The sequence below is a fragment of the Spermophilus citellus genome (assembly GCF_964194105.1).
Source record: "Spermophilus citellus genome assembly, chromosome: 3".
Taxonomy (NCBI): domain Eukaryota; kingdom Metazoa; phylum Chordata; class Mammalia; order Rodentia; family Sciuridae; genus Spermophilus; species Spermophilus citellus.
The window spans coordinates 155107612-155124650 of NC_138184.1; the positions used below are offsets into that span (position 1 = coordinate 155107612).

Below are 17039 nucleotides of genomic sequence, written 5' to 3' on the forward strand. Positions count from 1 at the left end.
TCACTTGAATTTTCAGCCTGCTGGCTCATCTTGCAGATTTCAACCTTGCTGATCCCTACAATTGATACCAGTCATTTCATTAATCTCTCACTCTCAGGATTCTCTGGAGAACCCTGGCTACTCTTGTATCCAGCAACATTGCTTTACTCATTTTCTTAACTAATAATTTGATGTAGATTATTTTTGATTTTCTGACTGTGAAGTGTGACATATTGTTTCCTTTCTTGTTTTACTATAATTGTTTGGGTATCCAATAAAATATTTAAAATCAGTGCTGATAATGGGATATCAAGGGGAAGCTTTTAGTATTTTATAACTTTGTATTTTGTTGTGGATTTTGTAGATACTTTACTACAGAATGAAATTTTTAATAAAGTTTTACAAAGATTCTTAAAAATAAATAATGAAAGCTCATATGTGTTCAATAATTTCTTTTTATGCATGCAAAATCAAAATAATATAATTTTTTTCTTTATCCCATTAATGTTAATTGAGCCAACCTAGCATTACTGGGATAATCTCCTCCTGGTTGGAATAATTTACTGTTTTCATATTTTTCTAGATTTTTTTCATATTGGGTTTTATATTATTGTCGATTAATGCTTTGCAGCCCAGGAAATGTGTATTGTTGTGGTGGTGGTAAAAATTTATAAAATATTCCATATTTGTTTTTCTATTTTTCCTTGTATTTCTGTGAAAGCATATGATTATTTATTATGTTATATCATTCTGATCAATTGAAACATCACTATGAAGTTTTTTTAATCTCTACTAATGTCTGCGCCTTAGAATACACTTTGATATCAATATCATTAGAGTAGTTTTTCAAGTCTTTTGATTTGTTTTCCGATTTTCTTACTTTTGTTCTTTATTTTTAACTATTTAATTTTTACTTTTAACTATTTTTACACGTCTTGGACAAGCATAGAGTTGTTGCCATTGTTGATAAATTCAGTCTGACAAATGTTTGCCTTTTACAGGGAATTTAATTCCATTAAATTTTACTGGGTTAGTTTTTACTGATATTAATTACATGTTTGTGTTTGAACCTACATTTCCCTGTTTGCTTGTGATATTTTCCATATATAGGTATACACATATATCTATGTGTGTGTATACATATGTATGTATGTGTGTGTGTTTATATATATTTTTTTCCCTAGCTTCTTTTGGTTTGAATTTTTGAAATTATTTTATTTTAGCCCACTAGTTTGAAATGTTTAACTGATTATATTGTAGCCAGAGCTTACCTTAAGTATGTGTAAATTTTAACTACTATTAAAGACTAGAACATCATCTCTTAGTGGCTTAAAACACAATATTTTTTTTTTCAGAGTGAACAAGTGACAAATGTTACTGAAAAATATCCTTGGCCAGAAGCATATAATTGAAATAAGCCATAATAAGAATATAATTTTCTAGAAACTTCATTTTACCCCCAAAATGCATATTTTCCTCACAGTAGACTTTGATACTCTTTGCTTTAATATAAGAGTATATGTTGGTACCCACTAAGAAAAATTAAGCAAAAATGAACAACTTATATTAGTTATCTTATGGAAGACTGTATCCTTGACTCAAACAACTCCTGAAAACTGGGATGAATAAAAGGAGATTTGATCCTGGATATTTAAATCATCACTGCAAAGAATGAAAAAACTTTGGTTTGTGTAGAGGAGGGTGAGGGAAGGAGTTGGGTTTGGGGGATGAGAAAGATGGTAGAATGAAATACCCTATATACATGTATGATTATACCACTGGAATGACTCTGCACCATATACAGCCAAAGAGATGAGAATTTGTGCTCATTTGTGTATAAAATGTCAAAAATGCATTCTACTTTAAAATTAATTAATTAATTTAAAAAATCATCACCTGCTCAGTTCTATTTTATGTCTTAGTATTACAGTATTTAAAAGAGCCAGATTCACCAAAGTGGGTGTTTAGAAATATGCATTATTTCATTGACTGCTTTTTGAAATCATGAAACATTATCAGAAATGTACTGCATTTGGAAGAGATGAAAGTTGTATAACTTTGGAGTTGGAAGGTCTCTGTCTCAGTGACTCCTTTTCAGAGAAGCCAACCACATTGATGGGCACAACAAACTAGGCACTGAGGAGATGTGTGTTGTTATTGTGGTGGTGGATGTTATGAGTGCCTCTGTTTTTCAACTGTTCTTGCTTTAAGAATGCCTACTATCTTAGTCCCAAAGGAATGTGATATAACTGGGTAGGCAGTTCCTTCCTTTAGAAGAGGTAACATCTAACCCAAGATATAACCATGTATTTTTAGTCTTTTTCTCCTCTAAAACCATAGTTAAGAAAGTAAAAAGGCAAGTTCCAACCTAGAAGAAACTTCACAACATACATATCAAACAAAGGATCTCTATCAAGAACAGAGACTTTTTACAAGTCAATTACAAATAGAACCAAGAATCAGCCACACACTGATAGATACCTCACAAAATATTACAAATAGTGAATAATTATACAAAAACATGATCAGTATTAAAGAAACTAAGATTTGCAGTAAGACACTACCATAAACCTATTAGGATGACTGAAATCTAAGAGACTGTATTATTATTTGTGAAAACATGAGACAATTGACAGCATCACTTGAGGTTCTTGGCTAAGGTTGGAGAAGGCAGTACCCACAACGGTCATCAGCATTTTATCCCCATCCTTGAGTTCTTCACCATGTGGTTTGGTTTCAATTTTAAACATAATCTGGAAACATCTCTTAAAGTGCTACAAAAATTCTATTGTGTAAGGAGAGAGTGGTCCTAGTAGGGCTTTGAAAACTTCCTGTAGTCCAAGGGTCATGAGCAGTAGAGCCAGAGTTTGGTTAGTCTAGTTTACAATCCACCCCTGTAGATTTCTTTGAGTAACATCCTAGCATGGTTGGGTTGGAGTCTAGTTCAGCACTGAGGAAGTTGCCATTGGTGGTCTCAGCAACCAGTGACAACCCAAAGCCTGGAGATATCCCAGAGTTGACTCCTTTCCTGTGGTCTGTGTAAATATAGATGTTGGGCATGAACTTGTTGAAGATGCTTCTTGCAGAATCTGCAATCTAGTGTTCCATCTGAGGTGATAAATGCACGGAATATGCTATTCCTCTGATACATTTAATTTTTCCTGATTCCATGAGCTTAATGGGTTTCAGGACCTTACTTTCAGGACAAGAGAAAACCACTTTGCCTCCTCCCCTGGAGGAATTCTTCATCACACAATCTTTAGCTCCAAAGATTCATCGCCAATTGCAAACTTTCTCTCAACAAAGGAAGAGCTGTTACCTTGAGAACATCAACCAAAGGGTTAGTCATTGATCATTCCTCATACAGTGCTCATTGGAATGTAAAATGGCACAAAAACTTTGGAAAACAGTTTAGCTATTTCTTAAAAAAGTGAAAAATATGTTTTCTTATGATCTGAGCATCCCACTCCTTGGTATACAGCTAAGAGAAGTGAGATTTTATATATCCATACAAGGAATTGTACCTAAATACAAAGGATTTTTACTTGTAGTGGCCCCAAACTGGAAACAACCCAAATGTCCATCAGCAGATGGATTGCTGCAATACAAGGGAATGCTCTCCAGAAATAAAAAGGAATTAGCTATTGAGACACAAGAAAAAATGAGTAATCTAGCATTCAAGGGTAGCTTCATGTTTAGAGAGAGTGGCTATAAATAAAAGAGCAATTAATTATGAAGACATTGACATTTAAGAATGAAACAGACAAACTGGAATGCGACTTCTTAGAGTACTGAAAGGAAAGTTGATATTTTTGGCAAGTAATTATCCATATTAGTGAATCCATGGGTTGTTTTAAATATATTTACCTGAATATACATATAACCTTATATACATAAGTCTTAGTGTGTGTACATTTCAAATTCAACTATTTTCATTTGATGTTAAGCAAATGTAAATGACCTGGCTGTATGATTTATAGTACCCAACCAATGTAAATGTGTAACAATTTTGAACAATAATCTTTTCATAAATAATGTTGATTAAGTTACATGGCTTTAAAGCATTTTGCATTAACATTAAAAAGCTTCACACTAATTTCAACAGCATAGTTTTAGGCAAAACCAATGTGAGCAAAGTTGCATGGTAATTGGTCTCTCTTCTTTATTTTTGTCTATTAACTGCTCTTTGCTTCTAATTAAGCAGAACCTTCTCGCTTTGCCTTCCATCTCTTGAAGCATTCCAATTCAGCTAGGCTTGTCTCTGCTTCTCTGCTCACTCTTCAAGATTCCTGAGGCAAGAAATTTCCAACAATCAGAAGTCATCCTTTGAGGTAACTGATGGTTTTCATTAGTGTGCTTAGCAAGTGTTTCAGATTCCCCAACTTCAGATACATACTGGTTGTACTTGCTGGCCCTTTCATGGAAAACCATGTGACTTTTGCTGGCCAAGGAGTTGAGGCAGAAGTGACAGGTGCCACCCTGGAAGTTTAAGCACATGTTATAGCAAGAGTCTTTCAGGAATCCCTTTTTCTTTTAGAATGTTAGTGAGAAAAATCTGAGTGACTGTGGTGAACCGAAGCCCCGCTGTAGTGATAGAGATGTAATGTGAACCAGAACAAATAAAACCTTTATTGTATTAAGTTGCTGTCACTGGAAGGTTATTCCCTATCACAGCACAGTGCAGCCTGACCTGACGGACACAGTAACATATTTTGTAGTAGCATTCTATGGAATTAAATTAATCTTTGTTTTGTAATCCATAGGAGTGACTCTAATGGTAGATTTTTCTGCTATGGGAAAGGGAGCAAACATTCCTATTCTGGGAACTGATTGGGGTAAAACCAAAGCAAACCAGACCAAACCAACAACAAGAAACACCTCTACAAGATTTGCAAAGCATGTTGTATAAGCAGCTACATATCCAACCTGCCTACAAGGTTGATTGATGCTGATGGTTAGTGTTTTGAATCTCTAATTAAAAATGAAAATGCAAGGTGTCAGCTACAAATTTTATCTGCCCCAAACACCCTTTTAAAATTTTCTTGGCATTTTGATCCTCAGACATTAGCCAAATACTTAGGAAGCTGATAGAAACCATTCTATATATAGAATTAACTACTTAAAGCACAAAATGGATGGAGAGTTTCTTTCTTCTTCCTTTAATGAATGTGATTAGTGTAAAATTAAGAGGTCAGAGAAAACTATTTTGCAGTTGTCAAAAAACTTAGTCAAGCATCTAGATTGATAACATTGCTTAACTCTTCCTTCACCCTTTCCCCGCCAACAACAACAACAACAACAACAACAAAAACCAACAACAAAGAACCCAAACAAAACTTAAGTGGAAAAAATGCATTTTTAGGGTGATGACAGTAGCTCACCAATAATTCTGTAAAATATGACTAACAGTATTGGAACAAGAATAAAGATTTTAGATTTTGTAGGGAGAAAACACATAAACACAGCAACTTTTTTTTTTTTTTGCTATAGACAAATCAAATGCAACTTCTTAATATTAAAATCAGCTACCTGCCAGAAACTCAAAAACGTTTTTTATGAACAGTTTTTCAAAGACACTCAAGTCTTCCCTAAATAAAATTCAATGTTGAATCAGCAGAGAATTAAATATATTTATTTTAAAAAGCACGAGCAAAAGGGCATCTGATATTTTACACACATTCCAACACCTTCAGGAAATTTGAACTCACACCAAAGGGTCTGATAGTCATTTGAGTTTCCATCTGTACTGGAACACATGTGCACACATAGTGCACATTGAATCAGTGCAGTGGAAAAAAGAAAAAAGAAAAAAAAAAAACCTGGTCTTAAATTATAGACGCTTTCTACCATTCTTCTTAACCACAAAGTCTTTGGCAGCTTGAAACTTCAGTGACTTGGGTGATCTGGTCACAAAACTCTCTTTGGTACTAGAAACCATAATGCAGACTACAAGCAACCGCTACTCCAGGGACATGGGGACTCTGAAGTAAATGGCTCAGAAGAAACCTAACACCGAAGGACATTTTGGGGAGCAAACTAAAAAGGAGGAATTAGATGCTCCTTTTGTCTTGGATGGCTGCTTCTCACTTTTCTCTAAGTTTAATTATTTGTTTCATATCATCAGCTTGTTGTCAGAAATTTGGAGGTGCTAAAAATAATTTTCATTTTTCTTTCTTTAAACCTTAAACATCATTGCCATTTTAAAATTCTTGGTTGTCTATGTAAAACAGTCTTTTAACACATATTCTGAGAGTGAAATACAGAAAAGTTTGAATTTCGTTGGGGTAAATTCATGAACAGATTAGGAGAAAGGTGTGTTAAAAGATATTAATTAATTGTTACCATTTATTCCAGTTTTATTGTGCTAGGTATGTGTTGCTTATTATACCTAATATATATCATCTCATTTAATCCTGACAGTAACTCTGCCGTTATTACCCCCATACCACAGATGAGAAAACCAAATTTTTAGGAGGTCACTACTTGTTCAGGGTCACGCAACTTGCAAATATGAAGGAAGCAGGATTCAAACCCAGTCCCAACGCTTAGCCACTATTCTCTGTTGCTTTCTCAGACCCTCTTTTTCTACCTTTATAAAATGATAGTTTCTCTTGAAATAAGCTTCCATCCTTGAAAACTATCATGGTTTCCATTGGAAAAGAGAGGCAGATGGTTTAGTGCTTCTGAGCTTAGACTCCAGAGCCATACTGCCAACACCAAATCCCAGGACTGCCATTTCCTAGGTGTGGGACTGTAGATGATTCACATACATTCCCTGTGCTTCAGTTTTTACCATATAATCATCTTGGAGAGATTCAACGAATTAATATGGATAAAACACAAACAGTGCCCAGCAGATAGCATGAAAATATAGGTGTTATTATCATCACATATGTCCATAAATATTATATAAACATACTGAAATAAATCACAGCCCACAAATCAGCTCAACCACTCAAATGGTACAGAATGTCTTTTTCAGGAGGTTAAAAAACAAAGGCCACAGTGCAGCTGTGACTCAGAGATGTCCCAGGCCAGAGCAGGATGCAATGAAAAAATGACGGGGTGTGCACCATTGTCTCATAAACTTTCTAACTCAAACTCTGACCTCCTTGTCTCCCCCCAAGTAGAAATTCACATTCATGACACAGTCATCCCATTCTGAACTTATCTTACATTTCAACAGCTCTTTGGGCCATCTCAGTTGATATAGTTCAAATTTCCTGCTGGCCAGGTAGCACTAATATGTGCATTTCCCTTTTATTCCCTCCACATCATCTCAGGGCTTTCTTCACTGAGGAGGCACTTCCAAATTCGGGGTGAAAATTGAAACTGGAGTAGCAGTTGGGGCAGAAAGGCCAGCAGCAGGGGAGGACTCATTAATCAGGGGCCAGAACTGCTGCTGTGGATGAGGACTCTGGGAAGTGGGGCACATTCTTTTCCCCACCTGAATGTGGAAGTGCTTGCCCTCTCTCTTCTCTTTTCCTGTAGTGCCTCAAAAAAAAAAAAAAAAAAAAAAAAAAAAAAAAAAAAAAAAAGAGTGCAAGCTCTGGCTCCTGGCCAGGGGGGTGATTTCTTTGTTTAAGGGAAAGTGTAAAGTATTTTCACATTAAATGAAGAACTGTAGACATCTCCAGGAATCCGTCCTTTGAGGGCTTGTTAAAATTCAACAAAGACCTATTTATACTTTAAGAGAGAACCTCTTCATCCTTTGCTGGGTTGCCTTGGGGATTTTCATTTTTTCTTTTCAACACCTCTCTTTTCCATCTTTCTCCTCTTTTTAGAGAAATCATGGTCAAATGCATTTTCCCCTCAAATTTCTCTTGTCCTTTATTAATCTCATCTGTGCTCTTAATATTCATATTTAAAAAAAATTAAGATATAGAAGTTAATTTTAACCATCTAGTCCATATATCAGGTGTGACAGATTTTGATTTTTTTAAAATCACAGAAAATTTATCTAGAAACTGGTGTTCCCTGAGTTTGTGATTTGGCTCCTCATTTCAGGTTTTGTAAAAACTTTTCCCAATCCTCAATTTTAACAACGTTTTGCCAGTCAATATATTTAGAAGGAAATATTGCAATGAAAGTTAATCCCCTCTCTATTTGTGTGGATGCATACAATTGTCCTGCATTTTTAGTGGTGAGAAACCCATATTCACAAGAATAAGAAGAGTGTAAACGTGAAGAAGGGATGGGTCCTTTGACTTGTGCTCTGTCCATTAGCCAGCAGAGTGCCTCACATAGATTAATGACATTTCTTACTAGCATAGTAGACTGACACTGGATTTCTAGGCCATCTGGGGTATGAGTGCCTTGAAGATGGAGACTGTGGACGCAGCCTGGGCATTTCATTCTGCATGGCTGTCTGGCCCACTTGCAGTTGTGTCAACAGCCATCTCAGAATTGTGCCTAGTGGTACATCTAATTCTTACCTTCAACGTATGTATAAAGCAGGATTACTCTTTATTATTGTTGGAGAATTCCCCCTTAATATAAAAAAAAATTAAGTTTGTTTCCTGACCATTCATATTCAATCAATTTATCTGGGCTAATGTAAATTTATGTGCACAACCTCCTTTTAGAGGAATCATGGTCAAATGCATTTTCTCCTTAAATTTTTCTGTTCTTCTGTTTTGTAACAGAGGCTATGAAGAGCATTATTCATATAATTTAATTGTCTGAAAAATTAGGTTGAATCATAGACAGGCCTTCTATGACATCTTGGGGTAAAACTTTAAACAGTAAAACTGAAAAACATTTATCAATAATCAACTTATCATCCACCTAGTTACTTATCATTTATCCCAATCTATTTATGAAATGAGCAGCCATGTTTGAGAACCACTCCTGTGTTGCGGTCAATCCTTTGAGGACATGATTTTCCTTAGAGCCCTCCTTCTGAATGACTCTTTTCTGTTCTCATTCCTTTACCCCTGGGCCTGGAGATGGGGCAGATGTGCTTCATCGTAATTTCCATGTCTGGTAATCCTTTCTCCTTAATTCATAAATCCGTATAGGTTCAATGCTAATGCTTTTGAGATTATATATTTTTCTTTTGTTGTGCTCATTAACTGAATAATTACTCCCCCTTTTCTTTCAAGAAGTTAATTTTGAGATAAGGAGTTGCTCTCTTCCAAAACTATCACTGACTTGATTTTTGATTATTTCAAAACTTGGCTGCTCCAATCAATCTGGCTTCCTGGTTTCTTTGCTTCCTCATCTCTGAAATGATCACCTTCCCTGAACATCAGACAACCAGTACTATAATTATGTCCTATAGTTTCTTTTGTATTAATAACAATAAAACTTATCCAAAGATCTCAATTTTAGACATGTCTGTCCATGACTACTCCTTTTTTCAGTTCTTGTGTATTCACACCTGCAGGCTGAAATAAATTAATCATACTACTTGTTCATAACCACCCTTTCATGTCCCTTTATTTACTAACATTGCAATTTGTGACCCATTATTATAAGAATTCTCTCCTTGCAGTATAGGTTTGCAGAATTTCCTACCTGTTTAACCTGTAATTAAATCAATCTCTTCGCCTGCTTCACATTTACCTTTATACAGCTAAATGTGGCCTCGGAAGAATACAAACATAATGATTGGTTTCCTTTAAATTTATGACTGCTATTCTCAAGAGGTATTTTAATGCAGTGTAACAATTGTATTATATTTCCCCAGTTCATTCATCCTCTCACTTTCCCTGAAAAATATTTCCTACTTTTTCTTCTTTCCTTAAACTTCAAACACTTCCTCCTAAATCCTAAATCTGGCCAATGAGTTTGCTTCCAAAGAATATAGAAATAAGCACAGGGAGAACCAACCAGTACCTCCCATAATGACTAACCACCTACTTGCATGTATTCCTTGGGCAATGGACGAGTTAAGGGTGTTTCTACCCAATGACAAGCCCTTCTGGAGAATGCCTGGTTTTTCTTTTTTTTTAAGATATTCTCCCTCCTGGATCATTTATCCCCATTTTCTACTGGATAATTTATATCAACTTTCAAACATGTTCTTATTTCTCCCAGGTGTAAAAATATAATTTTATTGAATGTACCTTTCCACTCAGCTACCACTGATTTCCTCATTTTCTTTTATAGAAAAACCTTTTAAATGTAGTCTAAATTAACTATTCTTAGTTCTTCTTCTACCTTCTCTCTAAAATTCTCTCCAATCAAGCTTTTGAATATATTACTCTTATCAAAGTTTATTATCAAAACACCAATGAACTCCATCTTGCTAAATCCAATGGTTAGTTCTTATTTACCATCTGTGGAGTTCCACACGACCCTGGTTTCTCAATCTGTCACCAAGTGCTGCTCACTCTAATTTTAAAATGCATCTGTAATCCTACCAATTTGCACTTTCTTCATGGCTATTGGTTTAACACAAGTCATCATCATTCTTTTTTCTGAATAATTGCATAACCTTCTAGCTAGTGACCCATTTCCTCCATTGTGATCTCAACAGTTCATTGTGTAGCAGACTTAAGAAACATCAGTTTATACAGGTCACTCATCTACATAAACTCTCCAATGGCTTCTCATCTCATGCGGAGTAAAAGCCAGTCCTTACATTGGTCTGCATAATCTGGTATGGCTAGGGATCTGACCATCTTCTACTGCATGTTCTATTCTAACCATACTGGTCATCTTGCTCTTCCTTTCATACTTCAGACATAATTTGCCTTCAAAGCTTTTGCATTTGTTTTCTTTATGGAACAATTTTCCACCACAAATGTATGTATGCCTATATCACTTTATAGATGTGTTTAAATATCCTCAGGCATTTCCCATCTATTAAGTTTGAAATTCCATTTTCTCTATTTTTATATAGCTTCCTTTATTTTTTCCATAACACTTATCGATGGCTAACTGCCTGTATATTTTACTTGCCTGTTTTTTCTATTATAAGAATATGTCTTCTTTTGGTGGAGCATGTGCTCCATTCTGCTCTGTTAACTACTGTATTTACTAGAATAATAATGCCTGGCACATAGTTGCCATTCACTAAACATCTATCCGATGAATAAGTGGATTAATGAATGAATGATATAACAATGCCGCTGATTACCAAATGGCCAAAGTCATTATTGAGATCCTGGGGGGTTGGCAGGGGTGACTTTAGCAGAGACAATGAGAAAGATTTTCTTTAAATGTCTTTAAAAGATTACATATTAACAAAAGACTCTGAGAATTATGGCAGTATATTTAAAGAGCCAGAACATATATGCAAATTGTGTAGGATTCTTTCCTATATTTCCTGATATATAGCTTACATGAGAGCCATTTAGTTTTAAGAATATTGTTTTTCCAAAGATTTTGATAGAATGTTGAAGTTCAGTGTATCTTCTAGAACTCAATGGTTAGATATCAATTTAAAGAGAACAGAAAATTCACAAGGTTCCACCAGCAATAATAAAAACAAAATAGGATGATTTTTCTAATTAAGTGATTTTCATTAATCTTATGGTATTAATTCCTTTATAAATTAGAAACAGAGAAGCTAACTTTTAGGGCCAAATGAAGTACCACATGAGAAAGGGAGACATGAACTTCATGGTATAAATTTCACACCTGATTTTACATAGACTTGTAGACAATTCCATTTGTCCTTGAAAGTTCTTTTTCACTGAGATCAGTTATTAGTATCTCACTTTGGATACTTTTGTACCACATTTTCATCAGTCTATACTTTCTCTTCTGCCAATAACTATTGAGTTACTTAGGAAGGTTGGATCTTCTTTTTTTTTTCAGTGAGTGCAAAGCAACCAGACACAGATCGAAGAATTCCAAATACTGTGAAAAAAAAAAATCTGACTGAATTAGCAGAGGGAGGAAAAGAGAAGTGGAAAGAGCAGCCGCATGAGTTCATGGGCCTGGCTTTTTATCCTGCCTACTCTCAGGGCCACATCAGTGGTCTTGCTTTCATGCCAGAAGCAGTGCAAGTCATAATTAGAATATGGAATATTACAAAGAAAGGGGAAAAGGCCCCATCTGTGCAGCCACTTTAACTACAAGTCCAGAACCTGTTTTACAGCTGAGGCACAAAGACTGTATTAATACATGTGGTTAGTTCCTTCTCTATACATACTGTAGATTCATTGTGTCTGCTTTTCCTAGGTGGAGCAAACACAGACATTCAATATTTCGTTCTCTCTTTGCTGTTACACTTCCTTTCTCGCCAGATGCAGCAAAACCCTTCCTAAGCCACTCTGTCTGTACTGCTCTGCACATTGACACCAATCAGCTTGCAAGTGAGCAGGGCTGTCAGCGCTGGATATTTTCTCCTCCATTGTCACTGGTCTAATGACATCCTCTGGTTTATGCGCTTTTCTCTCCAACACCACCATAAGCTAGAATAACTCACTCAGTCTGGGTGTTAGGCACCTCTCCTATAATTCATGCCAAGTGAAGGAAATCCCTAGACTTAAGGACAAATAGTGTAGCATATGTACTGAGTACTGGGCAGTCTCCATGTGTAAACTTTCCATTTAATGTAACGAAACAAAGCATCTCAATGTGTATGGTGCTTTTTTTGCAGATAAAGAAGTAACTGGGGATGGGAGGCCCTGGTACAACAGGGCCATTATTTCTAAAACCATCATGGGACTACACTAGGGCTTTATATATTTAGGTTGATTTCAGAGTGTAGATTGTTATGGGAGCTTAACAATGGGTTGTTAACTATTACTTAAGCACAAGTGTTGACTGAATCATAACATTAACGGATCTCTTTGGGAATATTCTTCTAGATAGCAATTATTTTTATCCAGCCTTGGTATTAGGGTTTAATTAAATGTGTTTACTCTTTTACCAGCATGGAAATGCCACATACCTTTTTGCATTCTCAGAGGCCTGGAGAGCTCAGAACATCATAGCTGTTCAAAAATATTATTTACTAGGTTTTCATAGCATCTTTTTTTTTTCATAACTTCTTTGCATTTTTGCTGTGTTCAAGCTGAGAGCTGTATTTTGGTTTCTGCAAGAAAAATTACCGAGGTCTGATGTTTTAGGATTTTGTTTAGTAGTACTCTTTTAGTCAGCTTTTTGCCCTATGTGACTAAAAGACCTGACGAGCAATTCTGCAGGAGGGAGAGTTTCCGTGGGGGCTTATGGTTTCAGTCACGGTTTCTTCTGTGAACAGAAGTCTTAGTCCATAGAAGGTCAACTCCACTCCTCTGGGCTCCAGGTGTGGTAGAACATCATGGTGGAAGATTGAGGTGGAGAGAAGCAGCTCAGATGATGATCAGTAAGTAGAGAGAGAGACTCTACTCACCAGACATAAAATATATACATCCCAAAGGACTGCCTTCAAGTTCTACTTCCACCTGCCACACCCTACCTGCTTTCAGTTACCAGGGGATGAATACATGGATTGGATTAAGGCTCTCATAACCACCTGAATGTTCTTGCATTGTTTCACACAGGAACTTTTTGGGGAATACCTTATAACTACACCATAACATATTTGTCATTGGAATTGCTCCTCTTTAGAATTCCTCTTTGTTAGAATGGAACAGATGATTTGAATTAAACAGAACAAACTTCAGAACATACCATTATGGAAAAATATCTGCATTTTAATTCATGTTCTTGCATCAGGAATAGTAATACATATTGATCTAATATAACACACACACAGAAACTGATTATTTTTTATTTGTTCCAATTAGTTATACATGACAGAAGAATGCATTTTGATAGAATCATACATAGATAGAGTACAACTTATCATTCTTCTGGTTGTATATGATGTAGAATCCCACAGATCATATAGGTATATATGTATATAGGGTAATAATGTCTTATTCGTTCTATTATCTTTTCTTCTCCCATACCCCTCCCCTCCTTTCACTCCCCTCTACCTAAAGTAACTCTATTCTTCCCTAGATGCCCCCACCTTATTGTGAATTGTCATCCGCATATCAGAGAAAAGATTTGGCCTCTGTTTTCTGGGGATTGGCTTATTTCACTTGGCATGATGTTCTCCAGCTCCATCCATTTACCAGCACATGCCATAATTTCATTCATTTTTATGGCTGAGTAATATTCCATTGTGTATATATACTACATTTTCTTTATGCAGTCATCTGTTGAAGACCACTTAGGTTGGTTCTATCGTTTAGCTATTGTGAGGAGCTATTATAAATAGCTGTATTACTGTAACATGCTGATTTTAAGTCATAAGGAGTATGATGGCTGGGTCTAATGGTGGTTCTATTCCAAGTTTTCTGAGAAATTTTCATACTGATTTCCATAATGGTTGCACGAATTTTCAATCTCACCAGCAATGTACGAGTGCACTTTTTTACCCACATCCTTGCCAACATTTGTTGTTGTTTATATTCTTGATAATTGCCATTTGACTTAGGTGAGATGAAATCTCAGTGTATTTTTAGTTTGTATTTCTCTAATTGCTAAAGATGTTGAATATTTTTTCATATATTTGTTGAATCAATTGTATTTCTTCTTCTGTAATCTGTCTATTCAGTTCCATAGCCCATTTATTGATTGGGTTATTTGTTCTTTTGGTATTAAGTTTTTGAGTTCTTTATATATCCTGCAGATTAATGCTCTATCTGAGGTGCATGTGGTAAATATTTTCTCCCATTCTGTAGGTCTCTCACTTCACATTACTGATTATTTCCTTTGCTGAGAAGAAGCTTTTTAGTTTGAATCCGTTCAATTTAATGATTCTTAATTTTACTTGTTGTTTTGTTAAGAAAGTCAGTTTCTAAGCTGACATGGTGAATGAAGATTTGGGCCCACTTTTTCTTCTATTAGGCACAGGGTCTCTAATCTAATGCCTAAGTCTTTGATACACTTTGAGTAAAGTTTTGTTCAGGGCAAGAGATAGGTGTTTAATTTCATTTTGTTACATATGGATTTCCACTTTTTCCAGTACCATTTGTTGAATTGGCTATCTTTTCTCCAGTGAATATTTTTGGCACCTTTATCTAGTATGAGATAAGTGTATTTACATGGGTTTGACTCTCTGTCCTCTATCCTGTTCCATTGGTCAATGTGTGTATTTTGGTGCCATTACCATGCTGTTTTTGTTACTATGGCTCTGTAGTATAGTTTAAGGTCTGGTATTATGATACCTCCTGCTTCATTATTATTGCTAAGGATTGCTTTGTCTATTCTGGGTCTCTTATTTTTCAAATGATTTTTGACCAACAAATATTGAGAGCAATGGCTGGAAAGATCAAGAGCCAACTCAATCTTTGATCTTATTGTAACCAAACTGTTGCAGGTTTCTTTTCTACTTGCATAATACAGTTTACAACATATGACTGCCTCCACACTAAGTGCTAGAACATATAACAACCTTAACACTATATGCTTACTAAAATATTTCTTCTTTGTAAGTATGAGGAAGTCAACATTTTCTAGCTTCTCTGCAACCTGGAGTTTTTACCCTTCCATTTCTCAGCTCTATTTAACTAGTCTGTGTGTCCAGCTTTAATAAATCTTGCTGTTAATAGCTGAGACCTTGAATTTCAGATATTTGCTTTTGGCATTCTCTTGAAGGCCAGGTTTCAGAAGCTTCCTACATTATTGGCTGTCTGTTCAGTCAAATATTGATCTAGAGAACCTCTTGACGTCCCTCAGACCTGGCGAATAAACATTTATTATGTAAATATCATTTATTTATTACTGTAGCACAGTTTAGCCTATCCTGACTAGTAAAACCCATTTTTATTATGTTTATACATCAATACCTATTCTCTATACTAAATTGGGAGTACATGTGAATTTTATAAGATTATATACTCCTTAGGGCATATTAAATGTTCAGCATATGAAGGTTAGTTGCTGCATGTGGAATATATAATAAGTTAATTAAAATAAAAAGAATTGAGGCTGCTAAGCATACCTATACATAGTTATAAAAGTGTGTTTATGTATTTATTTAAAGTAAGAAAAGCAGTCTTGTGATCCAAATAGATTGGCTGTCTCTTTTAATATATCAGAAGTAGTTCATATAATTTAGAAAAGTCTCCTACCATATAAAAATAACCTCATGGTTTTAGGATAAGGCTATACCCAGACCTCCTTCATAAGTGATCCTTAGAAATAAACTCCTCAATTCAAGAGAGTTCAGTTAGAAAGTCTTCTGAGAATCTGAACAAATTATTTTTCGGATATTATGCTATTTTCTTGGCCTCTGATCTTGGGAAGTGTTGGCACACGGCTCTGGTTCCTGCTCTTTAGATTTGTTTCCTGAATAGAGAAATTCTGGGCACTGTTTTCCTTTGTTCAGGTGGTTAGTCCTGTTTCAGGGCGGTGCTCACAGGCTAGAACACTTTTATAGCTATTTGCCTCAATCTGGCCTGCTCTGCCAATCTTTGTTCCACTTGTGGTCAGTGAACCCAAACTCCAGAGACATTAGTTTCCCACCCAAAATGCCCACCCAGGCTGGGAGCTTGAATTTAGCATTTGCTTTTCTTGTCACTTTCATCTTTCTCCGTTTGCTTTTACTTTACTCTGGTTCTCATTGAGTTGAACCCAGCATGGTTTTCCCTTAGTTGACTGCTGTGTTGTTCTAGGCATTAATATCATTGTCAGCACAGTTGTGCGAACAAGTTTTATTGGTTATTTTGGGCTGCTTCTGCCAGTAGGAAGACTGAGGCTAGAATAGCAATCAAATGCCTCGGAGAACCATTTGTTCCATGTTTGTCGTTTGCCAATTCCTTGAAGAGAATTTCAACTTGCTATTTGCAATGATGTTTACTGTTTCTGAATAAAAGTATTCCGAAGTCAATGAAAAACCTAGGAAAGAAAATAAATTTCACCCATAGTCCCATCGTTTAGATACACAATTAAAACTTTGGTATAGTGTTCAGTTCTTTATTTCCTTAGCAGCTATGTACAGTGAGTTAGAACTAAAAAAAAAATCATGCACCCAACTCAAGCAGTTTTTAAAATTGGCATTGCATCATATATATAATTTTTGTAATCAGCTTTTCAATTTAACATCATATTGCAGTAATCTTCATTCATTAACTATTCTTATAAAACATGATTTCTTTTTTTTTAAA

General features: G+C 35.5%; 1 pseudogene across 1 annotated transcript; it reads right to left on the reverse strand.

Moving 5' to 3' along the window:
- Positions 1-2585: 2585 nt before the first annotated feature.
- LOC308643453 (RNA 3'-terminal phosphate cyclase-like protein) lies at positions 2586-3228 on the reverse strand (annotated as a pseudogene). The gene has a single exon. The product of its transcript is annotated as an RNA 3'-terminal phosphate cyclase-like protein (transcript).
- Between the last annotated feature and the right edge of the window lie 13811 nt (positions 3229-17039).